Genomic DNA, 18,389 nt, shown 5'->3' on the forward strand with positions numbered 1-18,389 from the left:
TTCCATGGGTTCCTGATGAAAATGAAAAACCATGTAGCAAGTTGTAAATTTTCCATAGCACTAAATTACTGTACAAGCTCCATTTAAAAGACTATCCTTTTGTTACATCCTTACTTGGTAAAGGAAGTTAGGAACCTATGTCAATAACCATCATCATATTTTTTCAAATTGGTCTATGAAATATAAAAATCTGGGAAACCATTGACCTCAGAGTATGGAAAGACATACAATCCTCTATGAGTATTATTTTTCTCAGCAGGGCTTTTGATATCTTTATAACTTACAGCAGTATGCTAGAAATTATACTCTCTGACAAATATCTGGAACGCAGCTCTCCAATGTTACAAGTTTAATACAAAACCATATGTTTTAAAAATCAGTCAATCTGGGGGAAGAATTGATATAGTATTATAAAAATTTGGGAACCAGACAAGAACCTTGCCTAAATGGGAAGCCACCCCACTGTCTCTCTAAGTTGGGCCAAGGGAGCCCAGGTCCAAGGGTGTCCTTAGGAAGTTATTTTTGGACCACTCACTAACTCACAGACGAATGCGTGAGAGAGATTTCCAAGTTTTACACCATTGAGCACTGCCACAATAATTCCAACCCAGGAGCCCTGGAAAATGGATATAACCAAGGTTCATCTGGACCATTAAACAACAACCAAAAACTCTAAACAAAAACTAAACAGTAATAAAACAACAGAATGCTTAGCTTTGAGTAATTGAGCTTTTTTGGATTTCTTGAAGTATTAACAACTACATATTGGTGATAGATGACATCATCTGGTGAAAGGGATTAGTAGCCATATATAAATAGTTAAATTTTTGAGCACTATTTTAAGCATTTTGCATATAAATACATTCAATCCTCACAACCTTACAAGATAATAATAATTACAGCAACAATACTATGTCCCCATTTTATTGATGAACAAACTGAGGCCAAGAGCTGTTAAATAAATGTCTCTCCAACTACTAAAAGGTAGAACCAAGCTTCAAACTCTGGTAGAGCAACCCTAGAGACCATACTTCCAGCAGGTGCTTCACTGACTCCTTACTTAGCTATGAGCCCGGAAGAAGGTAGGAGATGATTGCTAGGGGTGGTGCCCTAATCTGAGGCTAGTAAATTTGTTGCCATTCCTCCTGCAAGTAACCAGATCCCAAGAACAATTTTCTTGGAAGGTCACTTTGGGGCTGGAATAAAAAAAATCATACCATCTTCAGATAAGAGAGTACTTCTTGTTCTATTCTCGAGTCCTTGTCCTCCAGTTCATCCAGGAGTGGTGTCAAATTGTTTCAATATGAGTTAAAAGCAAGGGGGATGGGGAGTGTGACTCTGGTGCTCAGAACATATCCATATTTCATACACAGCATTTTATTGGATTGGCCAGGTCACTCCAGAGTCCCTGGGTAATGGAAGGTACTAGGGAGCAATCTCTGCCTGAACAGAAATATCTATGGTGTCTCTATTGAATTCTGGTGACTTGGCCCACATCAGACTCTATTCCCTTTAGTCAAAGACATAAGGAAGATAAAATAAACTCCAAACTACCTTTTATTAGGCCTACTGGCTTCCTTCTAAGAAAAGAGCATAGGAATGGTCAATAGTAGATTAGCTATGCCTAAAGCTGGCCTTCTGGGAAGGAAGTAGAAGCAACAGTCATCTCATCATTAGTCCCCCAGAGCTTGGGCTCTCTGTTGTGCTTTCAGCCTCCAAACCCTCCAATCTCTCCCATTGACCTCTGGCTCTACTTTGTGTCGCTTTTCATGGTAAGCTGTCACCATGGCACAATCCACACCTTTTGGGTCTCTGGCCTGTGGTAATTTGGGCTCTCTCTAGCAGGTGGGTCAATAGAAGTGCAAAGTATTTACAAGTTAGGAAATCACAGGTGGCGAGAGCTAATAAGGGTCCAGTTTTTAGAGATTCTTCTTGCCAGCTCCTTGAGCCCAAATATTGCACTTCTATCTCCAGTCTTACGGGCAGAGCTTAATCTCTTGGTTTGGGGCCACTCAGATCTATTCACCTACTTTGGGTACTTCTTTTTCAACTCAAACTCTTCTGTACTTTTCTAGTCTTTTCTTCTTTCTAACCTGGAGTCTGGAGTCTTTTTTTTCTTTTTGTTCTGCAAATGTTTTTAAAGTCTCTGAGTTTCTTCTGGGGAAAACAGCCTTGTTTATCCACGCTTATCTGTCCTGTCATTGACGTATCTATGGGCAAGAGATCATCTGCAAGGGGCCCCACAGATAGCAGAGGCATCTCACTACAGAGAGGGCAGAGACAGAGCTACCAGATACAGAGGACAAATTTGCCAGCACCATTTCCCCACTCCAAAAACTGTTACTTTTGACTTGAAAGAACATTAAATATTTATGCATAGACTCATTCAATAAATGTTGAATGCACTGTGGTAAAGCACTGTGCTAAAGCCAGTCATAGAGTTATTTGGGTCCTGCCTGTAAGGGTTTTTTCAGTCTGGTAGGAAAGCTGTGGCATGCCTTATATGATATAAAAGATTACATTCTAGGTAGAGAATGTTATGTCTCTAAGAAAAGTACAAAGAAAGCGCCATGGGAGTTCAGATTACTTGGTTACTGAGAAATCAGAAATGGATCAAAATAAGAGAAAGCAGGAATAAGAACCTACAGGGGGAATGAATAAAAAGTTCAACTAGTCCATCTGACTCACTTTATAGATGAAATAAACAGACCCAAATGCATTTTAAAAAGCAAACAAGAAGATAGGTAGTTTACTTGTGACAAAATTGGTCTAGAGCACAAGTGTCTGGATTTCTAGCCTGGAGCTATTTATCTCTCCCAAGTAGCCTTCTGCAATAACCCAAGGACATGTGGACCACAAATTGAAACTCAATGAGCAATAGACAACAAAATCGTTTTTTAAAAATTAAGACACCCATATAAATTGGAGACTGTCTTCAAAAAGATGGGAATGAACTCTTCGGTTATATTTGGCATTGATTCATATCCGGGTATAAGAAACTACATCCAAAGGAGAGCTATGAAAATAAGGGAATAGGAAACGAGTCCATAAGAAAGGCTATGGAAATCAGAGTTCTTTAGTCTGAAAAAAAAAAAAAAAAGAATATTAATGGGGAATTCTTTGGCCTCCAGGGAGTAGGAAGTCCCCAACCAGCTGTTCTCCATTGCTCCAGAAGGCAGAAAACCAGAGAAAATAGACTTGAATATCAAGCAGAAAAGATGAAGTTCTATGTAAGGTAAAGTTCCCTGATCTGAAGGTGTAATGCACACAGACAGGATACTGCAGAAAGCTGTGAGTTGCCTTTCCCTTTCAGTTTTTATACCTGCAAACCAATGCTTCTCCCAGAAGTCCCTTAGATCTGCCTGGAATGCAGTGAAAGACCTTTTCCTCTCAACCCTAATACCCATGCTAGACTGATCTTACAAATTAGGAGAAAACAAAAAGACAAAAATAAAATGTGACATGATATTTCCCGGCAGTTAGAAAGAGAATGGGATCAGACATTTCCATAAGATGTGAGAATTTCAGAATTGAAAAAGCTAATGAAGTATATTGTTTGACAAATGGCTATTTTTCAGGCAAGAGACTGAGAGGGAAACATGTGCATGCATGTTCACAAGACTTTCTGTGGAATTTCCAGTCCCTTCAAATTCCCACCCTTTCCTTTTCCTCCCAAATTATTATCCTTCAATACAATACTCAGGTATTGATGAATCTCTAATTTATTAGCTGAGATTGGCATAAGTTCCCGGTTTCAAAAACTGAGTATAGAATCATCTGGAATGTTGAAAACAAAATGAAAAAGCCTAGGTCCCAAAAGTGGGACCTACATATTCTCTAGATGGTCCCAATGCCCAAGTTTGAGGACAATTCACTTATGATATTTTTCTCTCCCAGAGTTATTTCTCACTTATAACTTATAACTTAGGGACTTTTTGAAGACCTGCTGAAATTTTCAAATCCCTAGCAAATCTGAGATGGGTGAAATTTCTTTCTTTTCTTTTTTTTTTTTTTAAGATTAATTTAAGGGGGGGGGAAGGCAGCAGAAGAGGGAGAGAGAGAATCTCAAGCAGACTCCCTGCTGAGCGCAGAGCCTGACATGGGGTTTGATCCCACGTCCCTAGGATCATGACCTGAGCTGAAATCAAGAGTTGGTTCCTTAACCAACTGAACCACCAAGGAACCCCAAGAGGTGGTGAAATTTCTGATGCACATGGTCAGAGAAGTAATTTGGGGCATTTTGTCCCCTGAATTGTTCCATATGGAATCCACCTACTCTTGAGACTTTATAGTGACCTTGGTTTTGCAAAGGGAACAGTCTCTATTGCATGGGAGTGACTTTAAGGAAAGGAGTAGAATCTCAAATCTTAAGGATGCACGGTAGTGTCCTTAGGGAGGGGTGAAGTGAAATACAAGGCTGGAAGACCAGCAGATCCACTTTCTGGGCTCTCTGGTTGACTGTAAAACTGGCTTTTGACTGGTGTTTTCCATTCTTTTATGAGGTGGTCAGTCCTGTGCAGCCACTAGACAGTGGACAGGCTCAAGAAAAAATTAAGTTTATTAGACTCACAGGTCCACAAGGATATGGCATGCCACGCAGCCTGCCCTTTTCACACATGGGAAAGTCACCAGGGTGGTTAGGCAGAAAAAGACAAGAATGAGGGGAAGGCTTAGACCAGAGTCTTTTATTGGAGTTTCCCTGGGAAGGGCAAGGCATGTCAGGGTAAATAGTTTGGGATTAGCAATTTCGGATAATTTCTGCAGGCTGAAGGGGTGGTCCCTAGTTGCCTGGCACCTGGCTTTGGGTTGACTAAGGCAGAAGAATATTGCCCCCTGAGGTATCTTGGCTATATAGAGAAAGTCAGGCTCTGGATTGGTTTGTTTGCACATCAAGGGTATGTTCTTAACAGTGTCTTTTTTTTTTTTTTTGAAAGATTTTATTTATTTATTTGACAGAGATCACAAGTAGGCAGAGCAGCAGGCAGAGAAAGAGGGGGAAGCAGGCTCCCTGCTGAGCAGAGAGCCGGATGTGGGGCTGGATCCCAGGACCCTGGGATCATGACCTGAGCCGAAGGCAAAGGCTTAACCCACTGAGCCACCCAGGCACCCCAGCAGTGTCCTTTTTTATATCTCTAAGAATTGGCTAGCTCAGGGAGGGGCAATCTATCCCCAACCAGAAAGTTTTTTGGTTTTGTTTTGTTTGTTTTTCAATGTCAAAACAGCATCAATACAGAAAATTTAAAATGTTTACCATAAAATTATTTTCCTATAGGAGAAATTATTTCTCTATTATTATTTTCCTATAATAATAATAATTTACTATATCCTGCAGGCTCATCCCTATAGTGTTGTACATTGCTGAGGGTGTGTAAAGTCTAGAAAATCTAGAAGATTTGCCAGTTCTTCTCCTCTCTTGAGCCATTTTTAAAAACCAGCTAAGGAACCAAAAGGACAATAAGGAATGAGCCTGCAAGGAAATTGATGATAAATTGTTTACTGACCCTTAAAGCTCCTTCAGACTTGCTGCACTGATCCTCCAGCCCTGACAGATAATCAAAACTCTTCTGAGAAATTCCTTGCTTCGTAAAGTGGAGTACTCGAGTATCACATTGACAGGAACTCAATATTTTTCTTGGAAGGATTTGGTCAGTCTGAACTGGCTATTCATGAGTAAATGGTAGTAATGCCTAAGAAGTGATTACCAATTAGTAAACCGATTGGTGTTTATCTCAACTATTGTAGAGAAGAGCCTCCATTGTCCTTCCCAGATCTCTTCCTCCCTTCTTCCTGGACCTGCCTACTTAGAGACTGGATTTCCCAGCCTGCTTTGCAGTGGGGTGTGGCCACGTGATTAGATTATCCCCAGTGAAATGTAAACAAATTGACACAGGTAACTTGTAAACAAATTGACGTAGGTAACTTCAGCCTAATCTAACTGAAAGAAAATCTCTTGCCCAGGACTCTCTTTTCTTGTGAAGTGGAAAGTATGCAGACCAGGGAGTCAGCTGCAGCCACATGGAGGAGGCTAGTGCCCTAGGGGAGCAGAGCAATGAGATCGAAGGAAATTGGGACTCTGGGGCATCTTCTGGAGTCAAGCCTACCTGCCAACCTGGAGTACTCACCTTGGAACTTTTTTTCCCTTAATATTTATTTATTTATTTCAGTGAGAGAGAGAGCAAGAACACATGCAGTGGGGAGGGATAGAAGGAGAGAAAGGGAGAAACTCAAGTAAACTCCACACTAAACATGGAGCCTGATGCGGGGCTTGATCTCACAACCCTGAGATAAGGCCTGGGTTGAAACCAAGAGTCGACACTTAAGCAACTGCACCACTCAATTGCCCCTCACCTTGGGACTTTTGCAAAAGAAATAGATTTCTACTTTATTTTGAGTATTGTATTGTGGGTCTCTTTGTTATAACTGTTGAGACTTCACCTAATTAATATATGTAATTACAGATGTGACTTTTTGTTGGCTTTTCTAAAAGAAAGTGTGATGTTCATGGAAACAAAATATCTTGGAATGTAGAAAAAGCTAAAGACCATCGTGTTCAACTTCCTTCCCATGCAGAAATCCCCTCTACTATGTCCCTTCAGAAGGTCACCCAGGCTCTGTACCAGCTCTTCTCGGCCACTCACTAGAATGGCCAGACCATGGACTGCTTTGTCTATACTTTTATACCATCCCTCCTATGACCAACAGTGCCGTGTGCTGCTGTAAAACTAATTGGCCTATAAGGTGTCTAATGCATCCTTCCCCATAATATGCTCTCCATAACACCCATTCTAGAAGATGTTCCTCATATAAAGCAGCTTGGGGCAAAATACATTTTGAAAACATGTATACTATACCTCCCCTTGAAGATTACATATATCATATATATTAATATCTTAAGGTTTAGAAAAACCTGAAATAAATTTGTTTAACTTGGCTTAATCCAGACTTTATTAATGGACATGAAACATTCCTAGACATTTACTTTTCTTCTTGAATAATATCTGTCAACGTCATGTAGAACTGGTATATTCTATAAAACACATTTAGAAAATGTAGATTTCACTCATGACTTTGACTCAGTTGGCACCATTTCCTAGACCACTGAGCCAGTCAATCGTACATACACAGGCTGCAACTCCACATAGGATAGAAAAATGTTAGAATTTGTTTATATTGCTTGATTATTGGACGTTAGCCCAGTCTGTAATAAACAGGAAATGTTTTTATTTGAGAATATACCAAGAACTCCAGAGACAAAGGAAATACACACCCAAAATAAAATCTTCGCCCAACAAACCATAAACAAGTAACTAAATTCTTCCTTCCAGTACCATTTACAGGGCTTACTCACAAAGAATCTAGTCTTTACTGATGAGGAAACCTGGTTTCTCTCCTGTACAGTCTCAGCCTATTTTAGTGGAAAGAGTGTGGCACTACGGCTGAAGAGATCTAATTTGAATCCCACTTACGATCTGTATGACTTTTGGAAAGTTATTAATTCGAGCTGAGCTTCAATTTCCTTTTTTGATAAAGTGGAGATAAAAATCTGTCATTATGTTTGCAGGGATTAAGAGAGATAATGCCAGTAAAACACCTAGCATGCCCGTAGTAGGAGTTCAAGAGATGGTAGAGTTATCTCCACTCTCATATCTCCACTCTACCCTCACCCACCCCTTCTTAAATGTTTACATCTACTTCAGACTGACCTTACTACATATTTCATTGCTATAGGATGCATTCCATATTCCTTAGCCAGATCCAAGAAATCTACTTACCATCCATTTAAAATGGAAGGATCTAATTTGTTTACCTTGCTGCCCAGATAATATCTTTCTCTTGTTAGTAGTTGTTATAGAATATGAATTGTGAAGGCTTCCTTCTGTTTTGTCCAGGAAATTGTTGTGTTCCCTCTCTGAGGGTGTTATAATGCCCCTTCCTATAATGATTAATATTTGAAAAATATCACAGCTAGCCACATTAATATTTTCCAACTAAACTGTTTTTTTTCCTCCTTGATGGAGCAAAATATTATGACCATAATTAAATTTCACTTATTTTCCTACAACTCTGTTTTAACAGATGAGGGCACTAATTGACACTGTAAGTCAAAACTATACTTTTGGGAACCAAAGAATTTTTCAGGAACTGAAACAGGTCAAAAGGTTAACTAAAGGTTAGAAATTTGTTTGAAGTTTTTTTGGTTTACCTAATTTGTAAAAGGCAAAACTTTTGTTTGTGGCCACCCATGAGTAACTTTTATCAGACAAACCCTCCCCTGAGAATAATTATAAAAGCTGAATAGTATTTTTTAAAGCATGCAGTTATTTGAAGACCTCAAATAACAACCAAGACAGCCAAAACTTTAGGGGCCAAGATTCCAGAGATAGCCTTTGATATAATAACCTGATAAGAATAGAACAAGAAAAGAATATTACAGGCTAGTCACTTGTCTTGGTATAGTTGCAAAAATTATTTATGAAATGCTTACAAACAGAATTCAGTATCACATGTAAAATGAAGAAGCCATCATGACCAAACTGAGTTTACTCCAAGAATACATGGTTATTTAACATTAGAAACTCCAATCAATGCAATTTTCTACCTTAACAGAATGGAGGCAAAAAAATTTTATGATCATCTCAATAGATGCAGGATAATTATTTGATATAGTTTGGTACCTTATGGACTTGTAGAAAGCTAAAAGTAGAAGGGGACTTTCTAAAATTGAAAATGTTTTTGGAAAAACTTACAGCAAACATTGTACTTAATGGGAAATATTAAAAGCTTTTCTCCTGAGAGCAGTGATAAGACATTGTACTGGAGGTCCCAGGCCATGAAATAAGACAAAAAAAAAAAATAGAACCACAAAACGATGTCATAAAAATTGGAAAGGAAAACATAAAACCATCATAATTTGTGGACCATATGATTGAGTACATGGAAAACCCATAAACCATTAAAATTAAAAGGTGAATTTCACAGGGTCTCTGGAAAAAAGGTCAATACACAAAAATCAGCTGTGTATTTCCATATTAGAAATAAACAACTGAAATACATTTTTATAATGACACAATTTAGATTAGCATAAGACATTAAATAGTTACCTTTTAAAATACGTGTAAGACCTCTACACTGAAAACAACAGAACATTATGGAGAGAAATTAATGAAATCTTAAATAATGGACTAAGACATAATACTTACGGATTGGAAGACTCAGTACTGAAAAGCTGTCAACTTCCTCCAAATTGACTTATAAATTGAATGACTTTCCAATTAAAATCCCACAGAGTTTGTGTGTGTGTATATGTGTGTGTATATATGTGTGTGTGTGTGTGTGTGTGTGTGTATACATGTGCATGGGTGTGTATAAATTGAAAGCCTGCTTGTAGATTTTATATGGAACAACTAAGGGCCAAGGATAAGAAAATTTGGGGACACCTGGGAGGCTCAATGCGTTAAGCCTCTGCTTTTGGCTCAGGTCATGATCTCAGGGGCCGGAGTTCAAGCCCCACATCAGGCTCCCTGTTCAGCTGGGAGCCTGTCGCCGCCCCCCCACCCCTGCCTACCTCTCTGTCTATTTGTGAACTTTCTCTCTCTGTCAAATAAATAAATAAAATCTTTTTTTAAAAAAGAATAAGATAATCTTGAAAAACAAAGCCGGAGACTCCCTCCGTCAGAGATCAGGACTTATATAATGCTACCATAATAAAAACAGTAAAGATATTGTGCAGAAAGAGACAAATAGATCAATGGAGGAAAAACAGAATTCAGAAATAGACCAGCACATGTGATGTCATTTGATTCATGACAAAGATTACTCCTGAAAAGCAGTGGAAAAGCATAGTCTTTTTGATAAATGATTTTGTCAGTTGGATATCCATAAAAAAAATATTGATTTCTACTTTGTGCCAGTTGTTAAAATCAATTTAAAATTCATTGTGCACTTAAATGTGATGGTAACATAGAAATGCAACATTGGAAGATACAAGATATCTTTCATAGGATACCAGAAGCATTAAACATAAAGAAAAAATTTATAAATTAGACTTGGTTAAAATTAAGAACTTTTCTTTATCAAAAGAGATGTGAGTGAAGATAAGTATATGTGGGTTACATGTATCTGGTATACCAGTTATCGGATATATTTGTATATACAGTAACTCTTATAAATCAGCCAGAAAAAATTAGATATTACTCACCCTTCCTTCCCAAAAAATGGGCAAAACTTTTGAGCAGACACTTCACCAAAGAGGATATGGAAATGGTCAACAAACATATTAAATTTTACTCAACATCACTAGTTATGAGATAAATGCAAAGTAAAATCATGGTAAGATAGCATTATGTACTCATTAGAATGGCTAAAATTTTAACAACTGATAATACCAAGTGCTGATAAAGATGCAGAGCAAAGGATTCACATATACTATTAGTAAAAATATAATTTGGCATACCCTTTTAGAAAAGTATTAAGCAATATCTACTAAAATTAAACATATGTATATTTTAATTTCAGTGCTGGAAGTAACAGTCCTGCTACTATCTAGCTATCTAATAGAAATTCATACATACGCCATTTAAGCTGTTGGATATTAGTACAAAATTGTTCATTCAGAGATATTTACAGTAGTCCCAAGCTGGAAACAACTCCAATACTCTCAATAACATAATGGACAAAGAACTTTGTATATTTATGAAAAAAGATTACGCAGCAGTGAAAATATAACATTCCTATGGGCAACATGGATAAGTCTTTTAAACATAACATCAAGCAAAAAAAGCCAGAAACAAAAGAGTTAGGGGGAATTACTGTAAACTGATGACATTTCTTTAAAATGACTGATATATTCAGGTTTAGTATTTCTTCTTCTATAAATTTTGATAATTTACATGTTTCTTAAAAATTATTTATATTTTCAACTTTATTGGCATAAAATTAATTATAGTGATCTCTTAAGGTTTTTAGAGTTGCTATTATCCCTGAAATTTCCATCTGATTTTTCTCCTCCAAAAGTTCCTCAGTACTCTGGGCCATTGATCGTACTACCCTCTCCTGTCTTCCAATGACATTATAAATTTATTCTTCTTATATTCTCCTAAAAGAATTTTTTGCCATTTCAAGATATTTGGGGAAGACAGGAGCATAGACATTTCTCTTCTTTATCCAATATTCCCTCAATAAACATCTTTTTGGAGGGTATCTCTTATTTACATATTTTAAGACAATGTTTAAAGCTACAAACCAATAGTAGTTTAGTACTATTAATATATTCTCAATAAAAACTCTCTTTTGGAAAGAGTTACCATTGATTATTTACTATTTTATTATTAACGCTCATGTATCGAAAACTAGTGGACATTAGGGAAAGAGAAAATTCCTGTGAGATTTTTTGAGCATCCAGATACTATTTATCAAGCAAATACTTTCATAGGGCATGCTTGTTATTTCATTCAAACTCCTATCATTGTGAAAGTATTAAGTCCATGTGTCAGCCTTGTTTTCATTATAAATGAAACTGAAGGGGGAAAAAAAGGATTTATGGACCAAGCCCTACAGCAAACAAGTAGTTAGTGGCAAGTACAGAAAAAGATGGAGATGAGTCAGGGTGACAAATGCAGAGAAGACTAGTGATCTCTCAGAGATCTTATAAACTCTGCATGAAAACCAGAGAGCATTCCTTCACAAATAAAGAGCCCTACCCATCTCAATAGAAACACTGGATCATATTAACATGCAAAAATGCCTTCAAAATTCTGTAGACAGAAATAATTTTCTCTTTAGGGTTCTACACCCAGAAAAACTATCAGTCATCTGTGAGGGTAGAATAAAAATATTATCAATAGGAAAGGTCTCAAAAAATTTACCTCCCATGTGCCTTTCCTTAAGAATTTCCTAGAGGAAATGTCCTGCTAAAATCGGAAAGGAAACTCCGAAAGAGGAAGACATAGAATCCAGAATACTGAAGCTCTCACATAAGAGGGAGGTAAAGAGAATTTGCAACAAGATGGCACACATTGAGAGCACTGTGTGGTAGGGCTTGAGAGCAGTTGGTCCAAACGGAAGCAGATCTGAAAGTTCAGGGACATAAGTCTTCAAGAACATGAAGTTTGTACAATGTCTAAATGAGTTTTAAAATATAAGCTTGACACAGCTATAGGGAGTTTGGGTTGAATGTGAGCTTATTCACAGAAAATAAAGCAAAACAAAAACATGATTGTTGTTAAATTCAGGGAAAAGAAAACAGAAAGGAAAAGTAATTATAACATGCATCATAGCTCAAATGAGAACAATGTTTATGTCATCGAATTAATACTGATCACTGATCTGAACAAAATTATGGTATAACTACTCAGGGAGAAGACAGGGATGAGAAATTCGTGTCTTGTGATTGAAGCAATATCTAAAGCTGAAACGTAATATTTAGAGATATCGAAGTAAATAACCAAAAGCAACGGTTAAAAACATTTTTAAAATAACTTCCTTTGGGGAGTAGGGAAAGAAAGGGCAAAAGGACGACTATGTTTTATAACAAGTTTTGTGGAACCATTGGACTGTGAAAATAAGCATGTCGAATTATGATAAGCATAGAAATGAAAAAATCAAACTATGAAAAAATTTGAATTTTATGCAGTCTTAGACGAGTAACTTAACCTCTCTGGACATAATAGGTGAAATAAATGGGTAGGACAGGTAGTATTCAATTTTGGATGATTTCTGGTCCCCAAAATTTAAGTGTTAAACTACTTAGTTTTAACTCTAAGGCTCAATAAGATCCTAGGAAATGGAGTCCAAATTTTAGAATTAGAAGGGATAATGGTGTCTCGCTGGATTCCTCAGTTTCCAGAGAGGAAATCCAGAGAAGCCAAGTGATTTGTAACAGGGACCAGCTCATTAGTGGCTGAGAACACACTGGGACACAGATGTCCAGCTCTTAATCCAAATATTCTTTTTATTTTACCACAGTGCCAGCAAGAGAAGGCTTTGTGAAAGAGAGAGACAAAACCACATAGAACTACAAACTACATAAAACCAATTCTGAGATATTATTTCTTGTGGTTAAGCCAGAAAAGTGGTTTGATTGAACCTCTCCCTTCCCCTGCCCCACCTCTTTCTTGAGAGGGCTATGTGCCTAATTCTAATTACAGCAAAGGCTAAAGGCAAGAAAAGTACATTTCTAATACGGAGATGAATCCATTTCCCTATACAGAGGTTGGGCTAGTACCAATTTCATTGTGTGTCACCAAGCCCTCCTTGTGGCTGTTAGTAATTTTCCAGACTTATGTCCACGCTGAGTCCGAGGTTGAATCAATGCTGGGGTTATTACAGAAACGCAAAGTGAACACATAAAGCTCCAGATGATCTGCAAACAATATTACAGGTGACATTCTGCCCAGAGCACACTCTGTATGCTGCGAACCTTCCCTTCCTCCAATTTGCTGTGCTTGCCTGCATGCAAATGCAAGAGGGAAATCTAAGACCAGTTACTAAGGAGACAAAACAGGTGCTCGCATGAGTCAGCCTCTCTTTGGAGGGAATTTGGGTAAATTTTCTATGGTGGAAGCTTCAGTGGTGATTAATTCACTTTTGACATCCATTTCAATGCACAAGGGCTGAAGAATTAACTTCAAATTAAACCTTGCTTTTTCCACAACACTGGCAGGTGAAAGCAGAAAATGATTCACTGTGGTTTGGTCTGAGGTTGCAGGAGAATCCCTGCAGTCTTCTTAGGGAAGGAAGGAGAGAGGCAGAAGCTTCTGAATGAAGAGGAAGCTCATCTTGCTTCTGGGCTGAGGAAAAGCGTGGGTGACAAACCAATCACTTGGCCCAGTAAGAGGAGCCGGAGAAAGGACCGGATGTTCAAGTGATACTATCTTGTGCTAAATCCTGTAGGACAGCCAGTCCCACCCACGCAGCCGACCCTGAAAAGGTAAAGGATTTGCACTGGGACTGGGGGAGACAAGAGGAACAGGATTTAGTTTTGACTGTCATTCTGGGAGGCAGCTGCATAATGGAAATATCACGGGTTTAGTAATCAGATACATGTTCATTGCAATCCCGGTAATACCACCTAATAGCTCTGGGTCCTTAAACTTTGTGAACATCTGTGGTCTGTGAACAACGCCTATCTCACAAGGTTGTTGTGAGGACACACACGTGACAAGCCCCCTGAGAAATTCTGGAATTCCGTTCCCTTATCTGATGCCCTATGAACACAAGTTTAGATAGAAGCATGGAATCCACAAACTGGAAAGAAGCATTAATGATCTCACTTGGCCACTCAGAATGTGTAAAGAAATTTCACCCCCTCTAAAGATGTCCAAAGGTCTTCTACCAGCTTGTGCCTAAACACCTCCAGTAAGAGGGACTTTCCACCTCCAGAAGGAAGTCCTCTAATCTTCTGATAAATATTTTAGGAAGTCCTTTACCTATTTATCTTAGATTGAGCCGCTGGAGCCACACAGGATAAACTAGTCTAATCATTCCCACAGGAAACACAGTTCTTATTTTCTTCTGATGTGTTATCTTCCTAACATGATATGCAACTTTCCTTCATTATTCAGATGGCCGTTTCTCCAAGAGTTCCTAGCAGAGACTAGGGTCCAGCCACCCAAATCCATTCTGTTTGCCCTTTGCTACTACTGAATTACAGTGGGGCAAATGGGATGATTGGATGAATTGCCATTCCCAGCCTTTCATGCAGTTAGGTGTGGGCAGGCTGGGTGGCAGTGGGAGCTGAGCAGAAATGGTGAGCACCAGTTCTTGCCCAGCACCTTAGGATAGTCTATATGTCTCCCTCATGCCCTTCCTCTATCCCTTCAACTGAAACCTGGTCAGAGAGGTGACCCTTTCAACCCTGTGGGAGGTAATAACAGCCTGATGGAGGATGAAGGAATCTTGTCCTTGTAAGACTGCATGGAACAGAGCTGCATAACATCCCAGAAGATTCAGCTGGGACTGTTCCATAAAACAGAAGCAAGCCTCTGTTTTTTAAGCCACTGTTTCAATGGATCTCATTGTATCAGAAGCCTGGGCTTACACTAACCAGAACAGGTCCTCTCAAAGTGTTCCTGAAAAATGGGTCCAGTGATCAGGCTGTGTTGTGGCTTCACTAGAGCAGAACACTTAACTCTCTTTTGTCAGAGACTTTCATTTTATGAATGGAATTTAACACGAATTATTCTTGTGGAGTCACATGAATTAAATATGATTAATCACATTTATTAAAATAAGCTAAAACCTTAAAACTTTCTGTGTTCCCACATATCCTCCAACCTATCCTTGTAGATTTGGTTTCTGGATAAAGGGAAATTCTTTATACTTATCCTTATTCAACACCAACTTGATAGATATAATCAATCTTTCCAGTTTTCTAAGATCCTTTCATTTTCTGGTTTGCCATCCACTCTCTTGCTTGCTCCTGTCGATGTCCAGTGATCCATATTTTGAGCATCATACCAGCTATGGCTTTAGTTCGGTGTAATTTCATGTTTTGATACTGGTGTTAAGGAATAAAACACCATATATATATATATATATAATGTTTTAGCAGAAAAAAAATTATTTATATATATGTGTACACACACACACACACACACACACACACACACACATATATATATATATATATATAAATTTTTTTCTGCTAAAATGAACCTAGAGTGCTCAGCCTGTTGCTTAACAGCATGGTTATGGTTCCCTATGGTGCAAGTAACATTTACAGGGTTGCCCCTCACATCAGTGCATTACAATGAATAAAGCAAAAATGGCGGTTAGCACTGGCATGCTTGCAACTGTACTTAGCCCGATGTCTGTCTTTTCTATCTTCCAGCAGGTGTCAAAACCTTGTCCACCCACAGGATTGTACTGCTTGTCTCTAAATGGAAAAAAGGCCCAGCTATTCTGCTTCTCAGTGAATGAGTTCCCTTTGTTCCTTCTCATTTGTAGATATACATCTGCAGATAGGAACATATAAACAAATGTGTTACCGTTTTAATTATCTGTCATCCACAAATGGATACACTAATGTAGCAGGCTAATTAAAAATTAACAATGCAACATCACTGTGCAACTAAAAGCCACGTTTTAGCTTCTAATAACTATTTAGGATCAGAATACAATTACTGAATAAAAATAGTTCAACTCTGATTGATTTCAGTAGAAATGAGGGGGCTGATAGTACGTGTTAGATATAACTGAAATTAGCACTCCAAATTACCTTACATTTCTGTATGTTTCTGCTGCCTAACATAATGGCAGTGCTGACTGAACGATTGGGCCAGGAGAACAGTCTTGGACTGGAACCTGTTCAGTGGATTCTGCTGTGCTCTGTGCATCTGCAGCGTCCCTGGCTTCTCCCATCCTTGGGCTCCATTATTAGCTCTTGAATTCCCGGGCTTATTAGGAGTTTTCCAGCTGGATGTGCCTAGTATTAGAATTCTATGTCAACTTAAGTTAGTGGCTTTAAGCAGGAAGACGTGATACACACTTGCTAGATCAAAAGCATACCAACCATCAAAGACATGATGGCCAGTGTTTTGAGTCCTGTTTGGGGTGTATTCAGCGTCACCAAAGTTTAAGGATGGACTAAACCCCTGAGATATGGCAGGGATTTGGTATGTTCCTACAGAATAAGAACTTAATCAACCATGCCTGGAGCAGAGCTGACATTCCACAGAGCCTGACCTCTGAATGCCAGCTACCACCCGTTAAGAGTCTTCTAGCTTCTCAGCCTTACTTGACTTCAGAAAAGAAATTTTTTCATTGGTCAATGATGAATACTTGGAAAGTCCTTTCCATCTTAGCAACTCTCCCATGTTTCTTTTTTTTTACTTATTGTTATTTTTTTAAAGATGTTATTTATTTATTTCAGAGAAATCGAGAGAGACAGAGAACGCAGAAGCTGGGGAGAGAAGCAGAGGGAGAGGGAGAAGCATACTCCCTCTGAGCAGCGAGCCAAATGCCAGACCGGATCCCCGGATCCTGAGATCATGACCTGAACTGAAGGCAGATGCTTAACCGACTGAGCTAACCAGGCACCCCAGGACCGCTCCCATGTTTATCTGCAAAGCTTCTTTATGCACTTTTTTTCTGTAGTCTTAATAAAATTGTGTGGAGAATGGCAGCTCCCTGAACTTTCATTCGAAGCTATGTCTCTCCTTAGTGGCCCAGCTTTTTCCCAACTTGCTTACCCACACAGTTTCTACACGTTTTCTCATGGAGAAAACCACCACAATCCCTTCTTAGCCTGGAGGAAAACGTTTCTTCCTGAGAAGTTTTTCCTTTTGCTGATATACAGAACACATCTGGTCATCCTTTCATGTTCCCTATCTTAGCTGATGGCACTATAATGAGCTTTTAGCTCACAGATGATTTCTTCAGCCATGTCCAGTCTTCTAATAAGCCCATCAGAGGCAATCTTCATTTCTGTTAGTGTTGTTATCTCTGGCATTTCTTTTTGGTTCTTTCTGAGGCTTTCCATCCCTCTGCTTACATTGCCCATCTGTTCTTAACGTGCTATCTACTTTATCCATCAGACCGTTGTAAGATATTGTAATATCTTATAAGATATTAATCATAGTTGTTCTAAACTTCCTCTCTGATAATTCTAACATCCCTAGCATGTCTGGATGTTAGCATGGTCTGATACTTGCTCCGTCTGTTCAGACTGTGTTTTTTTGCCTTTTAGTGTGCCTTGTAATTTTTTCTTGGTGGATGGACGTGATGTACAGGGTAAAAGGAAGAGCTGTAGAGGCGCCTGGGTGGCTCAGTGGGTTAAGCCGCTGCCTTCGGCTCAGGTCATGATCCCAGGGTCCTGGGATGGAGCCTCACATCGGGCTCTCTGCTCGGCGGGGAGCCTGCTTCCCCCTCTTTCTCTGCCTGCCTCTCTGCCTACTTGTGATCTTTCTCTCTGTCAAATAAATAAATAAAATTAAAAAAAAAAAGAAGAGCTGTAAATAGGCTGTTAGTAATGTGATCATGAGCTATGGGGGAGGGGAAGGATTCTACAGCACGTGATCAGGTCTCAGTCTTTCACTGAGCCTACACCTCTGGACTGTGAGCTTTCCAAGTGTTTCTCAGGGTCTTTTCTCCCCTCTTAGGTGGGACAGGATGGCCAGAGTGAACTTGAGTTGGTTGTTTCCTTTCCTCTGGTCAGTTTGGTTCTGCTAATACCCTAGTAGGATAGGCTCTGGTTAACTAGTTCCCCATAAAGGCAGGCCTAGTTAAGAAGGGCCAAGTACTCAGCCATAGTTCAAAATGATTCTTTTTTCCCCTCCTCCTGCCTGAAACACAGGGGGATTTCCCACCCCTCCCCACACCCCCCACCCCGCCTAGTATGTACTGTGAAAACCTGGTTGAGCTCCTGGAGGTAAATCTTCCAGTATTTGCTC

The sequence above is a fragment of the Neovison vison genome, chromosome 5 (assembly GCF_020171115.1).
Source record: "Neovison vison isolate M4711 chromosome 5, ASM_NN_V1, whole genome shotgun sequence".
NCBI classification, from domain to species: Eukaryota; Metazoa; Chordata; class Mammalia; order Carnivora; family Mustelidae; genus Neogale; species Neogale vison.